General features: G+C 44.1%; 1 protein-coding gene across 1 annotated transcript in view; it reads left to right on the top strand.

Annotated features, from left to right (window-relative positions):
* The first annotated feature begins 7,464 nt into the window (after positions 1–7,464).
* The window catches only part of PLEKHA2 (pleckstrin homology domain containing A2), a 70,921-nt gene continuing 62,900 nt past the window's right edge, over positions 7,465–15,485 (top strand). The window contains exon 1 of the mRNA XM_045821305.1: positions 7,465–7,555. The gene's annotated coding sequence lies outside the window, so the exon portion shown is untranslated. The remainder of the gene's footprint in view (positions 7,556–15,485) is intronic.

Raw genomic sequence — 15,485 nt, 5'->3', positions numbered from 1 at the left:
TAAGCAGACGCAAGCCGGTAGAAGCCACGTGGTGACCTTCAACACCAAGGTGACAAGACTAAAAGAGTCGACAGCACTTCCCGCCCGTAACACCCTAGCCAACACTTGATTATATAGTCCCAGGTCACTTTCTAATTATGCCTTGCATATCAGTGTGCCAATTGACAAACATCAATTAGTGTCTTCTGTGGATATAGCCATGATCTCCCTTCCTCCAATCTGGAGAACGAGTTATTTACTTCCTTGTTCTTCCCAGCCCACACGCCACAGTGCTGAGCACTTAGCAGGAAATTATAAAGTGACGAGTTCTGTCTCCCGCAGCCCTGCATCCACCAGCTGTGTGTCTCCTTGTACCATCTGTTACTGGTGAGCGCTCACTGCAGAGACGTTGGGTAATGGGGACACTGCAGATACTGAGGGGTGCTTGACTAGTCAATAGGTTTCAAATCAGTCCACCCCTCCTCCCCACAGATATTTTTACCTGCTCAGATTCCCAATCCCATCTTTACCAATGGGGAGCAACACAATGATGCAGCTACTGGTGGAGACACTATTAGCTCAAAGACAGGCAGAGCTGCTGTAAGTCTCATCTGACATTTTTATTAAAATCCGTACTGAGTTTCAAGCACCCGGGCTCCGACCCCTGTGGCAGAACGATCATGTGTAATCCAGATATGCAAAATGGAGGGAAACTCTTTCTCTTCACACAATAAAGTATTCCAAGCTCAATTCTAAGTGATAGGGAGTAAATGTGAGTCACAAAGGGTCACGAGTGACCAGGGAAAGATCCACATAAACTGAGAAGTGCCGTAAAATGGTGAAGGGCTTATGCTGGACATTCATCCAGTGCACACTGAGGACGCGAAGCAGAGAATGGTCCCTTCTTCTTAGGGCAGTGATCAGGACAGGTGACACAGATGAGGTGATGTTTAATCTTTGTCTTAAAAGATGAGTCAATTTTTGTTTGATGATGCGGTGGGGAACACTGTGCTCAGAAGAAACAAATCACAAGTGAAGGCATAGCAGTGAAATAGCAGAATCTACCAGGGGATCTGGAAGTCGCTTTGCTCGGCCCAAGCAAAGAGGATACGGAAGTACAGGGAGAAATAAAAATGGACAGAAACGTGGGGCAAGATCATGAAGGGCCATGTAGACCAGGCTAAGAAGTTTGGGTGTTGTTCTGTAGGCAAATGGGAGCCCTGGACAAGTTTTTAAAATAACAGAAACACATAATCAGGTTTTTGTTATAGAAAGATCAGCCTGGAAGCCATATTGAGTGAGGGTTGGAGGGGTAGGCCCAGGAAGACACCTCATTCATCTGCTTAAAAATCTTCCAAGAGATTAGCCCTGGCTGGTGCGGCTCAGTGCATTGAGTGTCAGCCTGTGAACCAAAGGGTGGCTGGTTCGATTCCTGGTTGGGGCACGTGCCTGGGTTGCGGGCCAGGTCCTTCCCACCACCGATGGGGGACATGTGAAAGGCAACCACACATTGATGTTTCTCCCCCTCTCTCTCTCTCCCTTCGCCTCTCTCTAGGGGTGAATAAATAAAATCTTTATATAAAATATAATAAAAATCTTCCAGAGATTAAAATGAAATCCGGGCTTCTCGTCATTGTCCAGAAGGGCCCCTCCCACTTCTCCATGCCACTACAGACCTCTGCCTTCTCAAAGGAACACTCAAAAAGCCACAGGGCTTCTCAAACATGGCAAGGTTGTTGTTTTTTTTTTTTAACCTCACGGTCCTTGCATTTATTTTCTGTTTCTCTTGCCTAGAGTGCTTGTCCTTGGCTGTCCCTGTGACTCTTCCTTGTCAACCAGGAGGTCTCAGTTTTACTCTCACCTCCTTCAAGAGGACACTATGTCCCTCCTATCTCTTTAATATATTATAAACACATGATTCTTTTGTTTGCATAATTATTGGCTTTTGCCCCTCAAATATCCTTCGTGAGGGAAGGGGTTATCCTTGTCTTTTTTACCAACATGTCCCTACACACTGAATGAATGAATGAATGAATGATAGATACATCAAGCAAGAGATGAAAAGGGCCTGAACTAAGACTGTGATGGGGAGGAGGGAGTGGAATAGAGAGACATGAAGCAGCAAGAATCAATCTGGTTTGATGATTAAATGAATGTGGGTGGTAAGAGAAAGAGTGACATTTAAGATTCTGGCTTGGGCAACTGAGTGGACGGTTATCCTTTATGGAGACAGGGAAAGTGGGAGAGAGATTTATGAGGCATCACCAATGAGGTCAGTTGCAGGTATATAAGGTTTGAGACCTTCAGAGATAGGGGACCAGGAAGCAATTAGCTGCAGGAATCTAGAGTTAAGGAGAAAGATGCAAGCCACAGGCACATATTTAGGAGTTGTCAACACGTATGGTAGCTGAAGTCACAGGAAAGGCCTCAGTTAAATTCGGGGAGGGAAGAGTATGGGTGCAAATGAGAGAAACAAAAGATAAGCATCAGTTCCTCCTAAGGACATATCTCCGCGTGGATGAAAGAGATGTCAGGCAGTCACTACTCTGCAGGCTTTCTTGAGACTTCCTGGGATGGGTGCCCCCACTGCTGGCTGCACAGGGGCCCATGATGCCAGAACTCAAGAAAGAGTGTCCAGAGGGCCACATGAGAGACCCCCTCCCTCGCTTGGCCTCTCGGAGAGAAGAACAAAACGTTTCAGTCACCCGGGAGGCCAACTAAGGAATGAATTACAGCATGACATTTAGCCTGCTGCTCTGACCACTTACTTGGGCAGGAATTTATCAGTGTGGTAAGTGCACTTGAGACCAACAACCAAATCCTCAGTCTCAATGCTGCTCAGTGTGAGTACATCCCACCAGAGTGCCTAGGCCCATTTCTGTAAGTCCCTTTTACCTGTTTATTTGAATAAGGCACATTCAAATAGCAATAGTTTAAACTCATTAGCAAACCAAGGAGACTACAAATAGTCATTGTCTAAAAGTAATACTACAGTTGGCTTTTCTTCCTTCTGGGTGATTTTTCTCCACAGGCTTGTCTGTGTTTTCCTGTCTGTGGGCTTCTTTCTCTAGGAGTGACTTTCTCTACCAGCCATGGGCTGTCTCACATCCAGCTTCAGTACACGCCAGAGGATCTGGATTGATTTTCCCAGCTCTGATGTGAGATGCCCTCCAAATAAATTGACGAATTTGCTAGATGTGGGTCACAGATTCATCCCGGGACCAATCAGCTGAGTCAGGTGGGTGGGACACCATGATGGGTTCAAATTAGAGCAGCTGTGCATTGGCGAATTAGCGGCCCTACCAGGAAAGTGGAGTTACAAAGAACACGGCAACTTCCTTCTGGAGCTGGGGAGGGAGAAGGAGCATTTCTCAGGAGGGTGGTCGGGGTAGGGGTCCTCTTCCAAAGACAAAGCGTGCACACACAGGGCAGGCTAGATGCCACAACCATTCTCCATAACTGGTGATTACGCAACAGCTTTCCAGATGTCCCTGCCTCCCACCTCCAGCCCTCCCAGCCCTCCCAGCCCTCCCACCAAATGCTCACTGGCTCTTCCCCAAATAGTTACACCAGTGATCTCTTCAAAATCAGTGACTCTGATGGAAATAATATCGTTGCTGTTTTCTGCAATTATTAAGCTTTGCGCAAACTGCACAGGCAACCAGCACCTCCTTACCAAAGTCACCTGAAGTGAAATGGGCAGAGGTGCTCTTTTCCTCATGAATTATTCCACCTGCAGCTTACTCCTGCATTATTTTACTTCCCTTTTCACATCTGTTGCCGGCTTGACCCTGTACCACCTGCTGTTTTCTATTATTCTCCTTTCCTGATGCCTGACAACCCCATTACTGTAGAGGCCATTCCCTTTCTGCAGGGGGCAGCGAGGGGCCCCCAGCAGCCCTGCCAGTGGGTGTGTCCATGTGTTGTAAACAGTCCTGACTCCTCCAACCTGAGCTCTAGCAGGGTCTCCAGCGATCAGCTGGTTTAATTCTTTCTTCCTATGGGGGAGAAAATAAGGCTAAATGCTCCTGCCTGGTTTTTCAAGGTCCCCCAGAACATTAGTGGCGGAGTATAGCTAAAATCTCTGTGTTTTTTGATTCCCAACCCAGTGACGTCTCCAGGAATTGGACAAAGCAACCAACAAAAAATAGAAACAGAGGTGGTACAGAGAACTAGACAAGCAGTTCCTTGGGCCCTTTGATAAAAATACCCTGCTGTGATCCTGTTCTTTTTATTCTTTTAAAATAAATATGTCCCATTTAGGGCCACGTGCACTGCAGGACTTCTCCTGCAGGGCAAGACAGGCCGCCCCCTGCTTACTCCGCCAATAGCTCTCAGGCCACTACTACTCTCCGTGGGGAATGCAAAGACAAAACAAAACAAAGCCAACCAACCAAACAACAAAAAACACATTAGTTATGATCTCAACCATCAGAAAGTTTTCAATGATTTGGGGAGAGAGGCCAAAAGTACTTGAGAAATCAGGTTTATGATGTGAGGGCTGTCAGAGAGCAGAGCGTGTGAAGTTAGAGCACAAATGTGATGGAGACCAGGCTTCCCGATACTTCCCTTGCCCTTGGCATCTTACCATCATCTTACATGAAAGAAAATGTAATAAAATCTGCCCTCGATCTCCATAAACATGCCCCCAAGTCATCGAATACTGTTATCATTCTTGTGGGGAGGGGAGAGACATTGAGTGCCAGAAGTTCAGAGAATGAGATTCCACCTACTGGGCTCTGATTGGCGCCCCACCTCGGAAAAGGGGGAGCTGGCATCATCGGTTTATCAGTTTATCCTTTGACGTGCAGTGACCGCAGATCCTTTGAATGAGTGGGAGGAAACTAGGACTAGAACTCAGAATGCCTGTGTTGTCAACTTTCAAATGACCGTTATCCAAGCAATGAATGCACACAATTTTAAAAAGCAATTAGTACTAGAAGGCTTGTAACAAAAAATAGCTGCTTGCTTTCATTGCTGCCCTCACCCGAGAGGCACTCACTTTAAACTCAGTTTTTATCTTCTTGGTTTCCTATATCATACTTAGCCTGCTAGCTTTTGATTTTTCTTTCTATGCACATTTATTATGGAGTGAGATTTTACCTCTCTTTCTACTCTCCCTTCCAGTTGCATAACACTTTCTATCAAATCAATGTCTAATGTTTACATTAGCATGTATGTAAGCCTGGTTCAGAGAAGCACCACGTAGCACATTGTGACCACTTTTCTTTCCTATGTAGCTTTCTGTTATCCTGGAATAACTGTGGTTTTCTATGCATCTATCTTAACTCATTCTCCCAATGTCATAACTTATGGTAATTTAAGAAGTATACAATTTTTAATTTTATAATTAAGAGTGTAACTTTATTAATAAGAATTGAGAGTGATAAGGTCTGTCAACATTCACACACATCAGGTGATCTCCCAGTTTGTTTGTTGCTTTGGACAGCTCCAAGGTCCAGCCATCCTGAGGTTCTCTGGCTTCCAGCGCTGAGGGAGAGCCTTTTCCTCCTTTGGGTGTACTATTATTTTGAAATGTCATCTTCATCTTGGGAACCCCCTACCCTCCTCTACTTTCCAGGGACCTTCTTGGTTTGTCCCCTCCCTTGTTTTAGAGGAACACATCTTCTGGTAGCTTCTTGAGACTGGGTAAATAGGAAATAATTCCTTTTTTTTTGAGACAGTGTGTGCCCAAAGAGTACCTTTAGTTTTCCTTCATGATTGATCCGCACTTTGGTTGGGTATAGAGGGGTAGGTTCTAGAACATTTTTCAAGGTTGTTTGAAGGCCCTGATCTCTTTGTCCTTCACAGCCCAGTCTTGCTGGTCAGAAGTACGATGTCATTACACTTCCTTGACATCTGGGAATATACCCTGTTTCTCTTTCTCTGGCAGAGAAGAAAAAGTTCTCTCCAGGACCCCTTCTTTGTCTCTGAAATTCTGAAATTTTAAAGCGATGTGTTTTGATGTGGGTCTGTTTCTCATGCACTGTGCTGGGCACTGAATGGCCCTTTTCGCTTGGAAACCGAGGTAGCTCAGTTCTAGGATCCTACCTTGAATTAGTTTCCCTGTTTTCTCTTCATGCAACTTTTATTTAGCAGACATTGAGCTTCCTGGATTTGTATCTAATTTTTTGTTTAGCCACTTTATTTTTTGGTAGATTCCCTTGACTTTGTATTTCACCCCTCCTGTTGAAATTTGTCTCCAACAGATTTGTACTCTCCACGAGTTCTTTCCCCTTTTTTTAATGCTTTCTCTTCCTTTACAAAGCATCCTGGCTGTGTTGTTTTGGTTTGTTTGTCTTAATGATCATTATTTTAAAAATGAACACAGTATCTTCTCTTACCTCAGTATGATAGTAATTTTCTCTTTTCCTGGATTGTCTGTTTTTCCCAAGTTCCCCCCATTTGTGTGTCTTGACCTTTCTTTTATGTTGGAGGATTCCTTGAAGTAGTTGATGGTCCCCGATGGATGGTTCCAGAACCTTGACCCAGAACACATATTTAGAGAGGGCAAAGACTGCACTCTTGACCAGCAAGGGAAATGCGACCAGGTTGAGGGTGGGGCCAGGTATTAATTAATTCACAAATTAATTAAAATACATGTATTGAGAGTTCACTGCATTCCAGGCACTGAGGTATGGTAGGTAAGGAGGAAATAAAAGGGAGCAAGATGTTCAGAGTCCAGCAGACAAACAGGTGAACAAACACAACGTAATGTGATAAGCATACATCAGGCTCAATAAACATTAACTTAATGTCTACTATATGCCAGGCACTATACGAGGCACTTCGATTTTACTTATTCCTTACAGTAACATTGTGTTAGCATTATTAAACCCATTTTAACATAAGGAAACTGCCCCAAATGGAGGCGTATACAAGCACTGTTCAAACTGAGAGGCCAGATCCCTCCTTGGTGCCTCTGCAGCCAGGCACCCGCCTTTCTGGCTCAGGGGTCCACAGTCTGCAGCGCTGAAGGCACAGGCTCTGGCTGGCACAGCAGGTCCTGCCTGAAACTGGCTGCTCTTCTTCCCCGGGCGCCCCCACTCGCCCTCCTGCCCCGCTCCTTAGGTGTCCGCCGTGGGCTGGAGCGCTGCCTTCCGCGTGGGAAGGAAGGACGAGGGGAAACAAGCCATGAGAACCTTGAACTAAAACGGTCTCAAACCACAGGAAACTCTTAGATGTGTGGTCCTTTCTCTTTCTTGTTTTTATTTGCTTTTCCTTTTTCTTGTCAATAACAAAAATTTACCAGAGTATTGAGTCAGGAGCTAAGACATGGTGATGAAGGCAGAAGAACTGGGGTGGGGAGCAGGGGGCTAAATCTAGAGGGGTTTTTCATTAAGGTGGATCAGTGCCCCCCCCACCCAGAGAGATCAAGGGGACCCTGTGGGTGAACTGGGGAAAAGGAAACACACCCCCACACCCCCCCCTCCCTGAATCAGTTTTTAAAGCTCTGTCTCTGAAACAGGAACTCGCCTTGGGTCTCCTGAACTGAAGAGCACAGACCTTGCTTCCTCCTTCTCAAGTCACCTTGTCCTTTGAAGCAGAGAGCTCTGTTCTTCCACAGCCGGGCGGGGTAAGTGGGGGCTGCAGGCCCCCAGGGGCTCCCCAGGGGGCCCCTTTCACTTCTGTCATCCGGAGATCAGGCAGAGAAGGTTTTTTGGGGGGTGGGAACCCGAACTCCCCGTGTATTAAGAAAAGGAGATGGGGGCGGGGTACAGGCAGAGATTTTGCCAAATTACAGATGGAGCCGACTAGATCCAGAACAATTCCCAAAGGAGGCCCTCCCACACCCACAGGAAGGCCAAAAAAAGGCTTGAAATTCAAATTATTTTTGGTGCTTGGGAGATGAGAGGGGAGTGAGAGAGGGCAGGAACTGAAGGGGGAAGGAAAAACGAAAGGCCTCCATCCGTGCCTTTCCTAAGGAACCACTCAGGGAGCACCAAGTGGTGTGAGGACTGTGGCTGGATGGGCATAACGTTTTCGTTCTGCGTCCACGGGCCGGACTGTACAAGGGAGTATTCACACACTGTATGTAAATTTGGCTTCTGACCTGAAAGAAGTGGTGGCAGCTCCTGTCCTTCCACGAGCCTCTGCTTGCGAGGCGAGGGGCTGAGCTGGTCGCCACCCACCCTGTCGCCACACACCCTCTCCGCGCCTCCCTCGCGACCCGTTTCCTCGCAAGCTGCCCCTCTTTCATGAATGTTGTCCGCCCATATTTTGGTTGTTGTTTCTGCTCGTGCTTTTGCTTTTTGGGGAAGGGGAATGGGAAAATGTCGGGGAAGAGGTAAGGACGGGTGGCGTGGGATGAGGTGAGGAAGCAGTACTTCCACCTGAGAATTAGGTAGAGGGGGAAATAAAAGGCTCTGCTCCCTGTTGCGGGACTTTAGTCTTTCCGGGCCTCGTTTTTCCATCTCGTTCTCTCTTGTCTCTTCAAAAGAGTGATTTGATACTGGGCACCCCATCAAAGTTGAGCTTCAGATAAGCAGCAAATACATTTTTTAAAAAAACTGACATCACGATTCTGTGCATTGGAGGCAGTTTTTAAATCACTGCACTCCAGGGATGTCTGGGCGATAGATACCCACAGGGGGTGGAGTCGGAGGGAGAGCCGGGCCCACACCAGGTCTTGTCTGCTCCCACCTGCCCTTCACACGGTCCTTTCTCGCTTCTGGAAAAGGAAAGAAAGGCGTTGCCCAAGGCTGTAAAAGCATCCAGGGCCAACCAGAGGCAATCAGACGTATTTGTGTTTGTGTGGAGAAAGCAAAAGGCCTTTTAAAAGATACATATCCTTTTCACAAGTTAGGTAGTTTCAAATTTAAGGTGTTTCATAAAACTTGGAGAAAAATTTGACTGAGATGACCACTGATGGATCAGTACAATGAGTTTTTAAAAACAGGCTTTACGTTTTAGGCCAGTTTCAGGCTCACAGCAGAGCCGAGCGGAAAGGACCAGGTCCCCATGCGCCCCCTGCCCCTCGGGCGCACAGCCTCCCCCGGAACAAGTTTTGAAGGAAGATCTCTAAGTGACATCTGACCTGGGACTCAGGAGTGCAAAGAATTGAACGGCATTGACAGATTCAGCCCTGCTGAAAAACCAATGTCCAGTTTCCTGGCAAAGGCGGGCTGGCTGGAAGTCTTCAAGTAGGGGGTTGTGTTCATGGGCCGTTAAGTCGTTCCAGACCCCTCTCTGAAGCCACGGGCCCAGAAACCTGTCCCGGTTTTCCCTCCTTCTCATCAGCCCTGGTCACTGTCAGAACAAAACCCCTCAGCCCCGCCTACTTGCTTGTTCATGCGAGCAAGGCTCCTTCCTCATGAGAAATAGGGATGGCATTCAGAGGTAACACGCTCATTCTTGCAAAAAGGAATATTAATTGATAGACAGTTGAACATATCTATGGGTAGATGGGTAAATACATATATGGGTAAATATATATATATTATATTTAAAAATCCATCCTCATTCATCTCATTAAGAGAATAATGTCTAATATTTTACTGGTTTATGTTTAATGATCAATAACATATATATTTATTTTGTTACTAATAATTGTATTGATTCAAAGACTGTTTTAACACTGGAAGGCTTATAGTCCCAAGATATTTTTTTACATTGTAAAATCAATTTACATATGCATTTTGTTTCAGAATATATGATAGGGTAATCAATAAAAGATGATGAAATAATAAATGATGTCATAAAAATACGTGACATTTGGATACAATTCTTGAGGAGACGTGGAATGTACATACCGCGATCAGGGAAAAGGGGAGGATTTAACATTCTGACTGTCAAGTAATTGCTTGTTCAGTTTGAAAGAGGCGTATGCCTGGCTGGCATAGCTCAGTGGATTGAGCTCGGGCTGTGAACCAAGTGTCGCAGGTTGGATTCCCAGTCAGGGTACATGCCTGGGTTGCAGGCCATGGCCCCCAGCAACCACACATTGATGTTTCTCTCTCTCTCTCTCTTTCTCCCTCCCTTCCCTCTCTAAAAATCAATAAATAAACAAATCTTAAAAAAATTGCATCTCTTTAAAAAAAATTAAAAAAGAAAGAAAGAGGCATGATGGTGTCACATGACTATGGTAGTTAGATTCTGTTGGATACATTGAGAAAGACTGATGTAACAGTTTTATTTCAAAACTCCACTTGTGACCAACCTGCAGAATGCATCCTTTGCAACCACTCACACTTAGGATTAAAAGTTATAAATGCCAACTTAGAAATGTGCAAAGGGTTACCTTGTTTCCAGCATTTTGTAGGGGAGGTAGTGAAGGAAAATCTGAAGACCACTGTTTTATATCATCCTCTTACCGACATTCCTGCTCATAACATAGTACTTATATTTCTAGAGCTTTTGCAACTTAGAACAGTTAAATTGCAGGCATCGCCCTACCTACAGTTTCAGAGGTTTGCTTTTCCAGAGTCCTTTGTCCCTCACCATGCTGCTCATCTACTCTAAGCTGGGTGGTAGCTACAGGGTCATGATACCAGGGCTTAAATTGGAGAAACCAGAAATAAGTCAGCCCCTAGACCTCACAGCTGAACTATTTCAAGAATATGCAGTTACATTTCAGTGGCCGTGATTTGACTCATGGTGTGCCCAGTAACATATAATTACGAGCCGCATTCTAACGGACTCCTACTGCAATGTTTGCTTGCCGCCTTCTGAATACAGGGGAGCCACAGCAGAGTTTTATGGTGACTAATTGAAATGATCCAACCAACCCTGATGTACACCCTGTCCTAGGAAACCGACTTTCTTGCATACCAGCTGAGATGCTGGTGGAGTTCCTCCAAGCATTAAAAATTTTCTTTTCGAGGAAGTCAGAAAGATGGGTAGAAGCAACCATGTGCCCAAATGGCAAAGGAAATAGCCATGGGGGGAGCTATGCAATGGGGAGGGGAGCAGGTGAGGCTGGAGAGAAATAAAGTGCTGGCTGCTCTTCATATCAGAACTAAAAACTGAAGGGTAGTTCACCACAATTCAAGTGCAGCCACAGTGTGTGAAACTGCTTAACCGGTGTGTGGAGTTTGTGAGCGGTAATGCTTTAGTTAATCTAGGGTCAAGAGGGTTATGTCTCACCACAAGGGCTTTTTAAAACTAGATACTATCTATTTAAGCACAAAGCTCTGTCAATCTTTTTTAGCTTTAAAATTTGCCTTTCTTTAATTAAAACTTTTATTTTGAGATAGTTGTAGATTCATGTGTAGTTGTAAGAAATAATTCAGAGAGATTCTATGTACTCTTTACCCAATTTCCCCCAATGGTGGCATCTTATAAGCCTAGTACAATATCACAACCAGGATACTGAGGCTTTTGCAGCCAAGACACAGAACATTTCCGTCAGCAAGAGGATCCCTGTGTTGCCATTGTATAGCTACACTCACGTCCCCCTTATCCCATGCCCTTCTTAACCCTTGGCTATCACTCACCTGTTCTCAATTTCTATAAGTTTGTCATTTCAAGAACATTATATAAACCTGGCTGGTAAGGCTCAGTGGATTGAGTGCCAGCCTGCAAACCAAAAGATCACTGGTTCAATTCCTAGTCAGGGCACACACCTGGGTTGCGAGCCAGGTCCCCAGCTACAGGTGTGTGAGAGGCAGCCAATCAATGTATTTCTCATTGATGTTTCTCTCCCTTTCTCCCTCCTTTCCCCTCTTTCTAAAAGTAAATAAATAAATAATATCTTTAAAAAAAGAATGTTATATAAATGGAACCAATCAGACAGTATGTAACCTTTTGGGGCTGTCTTTTTAAAATTTAGCATAACTCTCTAAAGATTCATTCTGGCTGTTCTGTGTATGGATAGTTGGCTCCTTTTCATTGCTGAGTAGCATTCCGTGGTTTGGGTCTACCACAGTTTGTTTAACTGTTCACCCACTGAAGGACTTCTGGGTTTCAGCCAGTGTTGGCTGTTATCAATAAAACTGCTACAAACATTAATGCACAGGTGTTTGTGTGAATTTAAGTCTTTATTTCTCTGGGATAAATGCTCGGATGTGTAATTGTTGGGTCTCATGACAGCTGCATGTTTAGTTTTTTGAAGACACTGCCAAGCCGTTTTCCAGAGAGGCTGTACGCCCTTACACTCCCACCGGCAAGGACCTGCGGTCCATTTCTTTTCATCCCCCCCTGCGTATGACATTGTTTCTGTTTTTTATTCTAGCCATTCTGATAGGTACGTAGTGCTGTCTCATTGTGGTGCAATATTTTTGGGGTTATCTTTTGAATTTTTCGATTTTTATTGTTATATAACTGACATAACATTGTGTTAGTTTAAGGGGTAATAACACAGTGATTTGATATATGTATGTATCGCAAAATGATCACAACCATAAGTTTAGTTAACATCCATCACCTGACATAGTTACACATATTTGTTCTGTAGTGGGAACTTTTAATATGTACTCTCTTGGCGACTTTCAAATACACAAAATAGTATTGTAACTGTGGTCACTATACTATACATTACATTCCCAGAACTTATTTATATTATATTTGTATCTTTTGACCCCCTTCACTCATCCCTTCACTCATTTACCCACCCCCATCTCCTGTCCCTGGTAACCACTAATCTGTCCTCTGTTGCTATGGGTTGAGTTTTTTAAGATTCCACATAGAAGTGAGATCATACGGTATTTGTCTTTCCCTGTCTGACTTACTTCACTCAGCATAATGCTCTCAAGTGCTATCCATGTTGTCACAAATGGTAGGATTATATTCCTTTTCATGGCTGAATAATATTATATATTTAATACTATCTATCATGTTACATGGATAGATATGTTTTCTGATCTACCCATTCATCAGTGGGCATCTAGGTTGTTCCCAGGCCTCGGCTACTGTGAGTGACCCTGCAGCGAGCACGGGGGTGCAGATATTCTCTTGGAGACCGTGCTTGGTTTCCTTCGACTACACCCAGAAGTGGGGTTGCTGGGTCACGTGGCAGTTCTGTTTTTAATCTTCTGAGGACCCCCACACTGTTTTCCATAGCAGTTGCATCATCCATTTACATTCCCTGTTCTCAACATCTGTGCCAACACTTGCCTCTCATCTTTTCGATAATAGCCTTCGTAACAAGCATGAGGTGATATCTCACTGTGGTTTTGGTCTGTATTTCCTTGATGGTTACGAAGTTGAGCATTGTTTCATTTTCCTGTTGGCCATTCGTATGTCTTCTTTGGAAAAGTGTCTATTCAGTTCCTCTGCCCATTTTTTAATCAGAATGGTTTTCGTTATTGAGTTATATGAATGCCATGTACATTTTGGGGATTAACTGCTTATCAAATGCAAGATTTGCAAGTATTTACTCCCATTCTGTAGGTTACCTTTTCACTGTGCCGGCCGTTTCCTTTTCTGTGCAGAAGCTTTTTAGTTTGCTGTGGTCCCACGTATTTATTTTTGCTTTTGTTGCCTTTGCTGTCAGTGTCAAATCCAAAAATATCGTTGCCAAGCCAATGCCAAGGAGCTTACCCACTATGTTTTCTTCGAGGAGTTTAATGATTTCAGGCCTTTAATATTTTTTATTTTTTTTATTTTTAAAGGGATTTTTAAAAAGATTTTATTTATTTATTTTTAGAGAAGGAAGGGAGGGAGAAAGAGAGAGAGAGAAACATCAATGTGTGGTTGCTGGGGGCCATGGCCTGCAACCCAGGCATGTACCCTGACAGGGAATCGAACCTGCGACACTTTGGTTCGCAGCCCGTGCTCAATCCACTGAGCTACGCCAGCCAGGGCTCAGGTCTTTAATATTTTTAACTTACACAATTTTCTTTTCACAGACTTTATTTGTAAAGTTGTTTTAAAATAATTTTTAAAAATTTAAAGCATACATCATGCATACATCATATTTTAAAAATGTAAGAGTGTGAGCGAATCCAAAGTCTCCTCTTAGCACCTCAGGGGTGACCACCTCCTCAAAGGTCACCACTCCTACCAGCAAAGCCACATGGACACTTCCACCTAAAATGAAGGCCCCAATCACTTCGAGCACGTTTTCCTACCCCAGCGTCATCCTGGGAATGATGAAGGTCTTCTTGAGCACATACAACCTCTGGGAATGCTGTCCACTTTCCTTTCCTTTCCTTTGATGTCGTCAGCTAACCCATTTAGAGACATGGGAATAAACTGAAGAAAGTCATTCCCTCCTCTACCCCCTCCCTCCCTCCATCTCCAATAGCTTCTCCATTCTGATGCTGTTTCTAATCTGCTGAGAGGAAACCACATAAGCGGACCTTTGGAAATTAGACAGTCAATCAGAACCCATAAACAAGCCTAAGAAAGGCTCTTCTTAATGCAGGGACTTTGGCTACTCGGAGGTCCTTCCCCTCTCACCTTCTGAATTCAGAGTTCTCTCCCAGAGATTGAAGTTGCCAGAGGGGCAACCTCTAGGTCAAGGTCGTGTTGCTGCGTATGTCTTTTCAGCAGGCCAGGACTGTGACATCTTCTGCCCTCAGACACTGGAGGGTGCATTTGGCTACTTATCCAATTTAGAACATTCACAGTATCATTAAGTATTAGGTGTAAAGATAAAGTTAGCTTGTTATTGTGCAATTACTCAATGAAGGAGGTAATCTGGAGTGGGCTTAATTCTCCAGCCTTGCGCTACACTTAATTTCAGTATAGTTTGATAGACATGTGGAGTCACCATACAATTTTGATGGAATCTGAAAGAAGATTCCTGAGCAAATTTCCTGTCTCCAGTGACTCGTACTGAGTTTCACCAGGTCTCAGGGTTCAAGCTGTGAATCAGGTTTTGTAGATCTTTTCCAGTGGCAGGAGTTTTCATGTGAAGGGTTCAAAACTGGCTAAAATTTTTTGAAACATGTGTTCACAGACTGACAATTGTTTTTTAAGTTGAGGATCAAGTTAGTTCTATGGTAGTTCTTCTTTTTTTTTTTTTTAAATCACACGGCAGCCCTGAGATCTCTGAGGTACTTTAAAATTAAAAACTACTTACTTGTAGAACTAACATTTTTTCCCTCTGATCATAAAATAATACCTGCTTATTGGCAAATACTTGGAAAATTCAGAAATAAATCTAGCACTCAGATAATTACATTTTAAGTTATCTCCTTGCAAACTGAATATTTTTTTTTATCATTAAATACGCACCAGTGGATCACCTCTGGGGAAGAAAACAGTCCGGTGGACGTGAGTGGAAGAAGTATTTGGTCGTTCTCACTATTTGTACCTTTTGACCTCTGCACAGGGTACACGTTTTTCCTGTTAATCAAATAATGGAAAGAGGTATTGAGAAATACTGATGTAAAATTCAGCCCACCATAGGAATGCCGTGGAAAACTGGGTGGTGTTTGTTCTAGCGATCAACCTGGACTATATTCATCCATCAGTATTTACTAATAAGAGCCCGCATGGAGGCTCAGTGCTGAGGAAATGAATTACGTAACTAGCCTAAGCAAAAAGTAAAGTTAAATACACTGCTAAAACACGGTCATGGATTCAGAACCTTCTCTCTCTCTGCTTCCACAGGCCCAGTT

This window comes from Phyllostomus hastatus, unplaced genomic scaffold (genome assembly GCF_019186645.2).
Source record: "Phyllostomus hastatus isolate PE091 unplaced genomic scaffold, TTU_PhHast_1.1 phas_scaffold_46, whole genome shotgun sequence".
Taxonomy (NCBI): domain Eukaryota; kingdom Metazoa; phylum Chordata; class Mammalia; order Chiroptera; family Phyllostomidae; genus Phyllostomus; species Phyllostomus hastatus.
The sequence above is the reverse complement of the archived record's forward strand: the minus strand, read 5'-3'. Positions and strand labels throughout refer to the sequence as shown.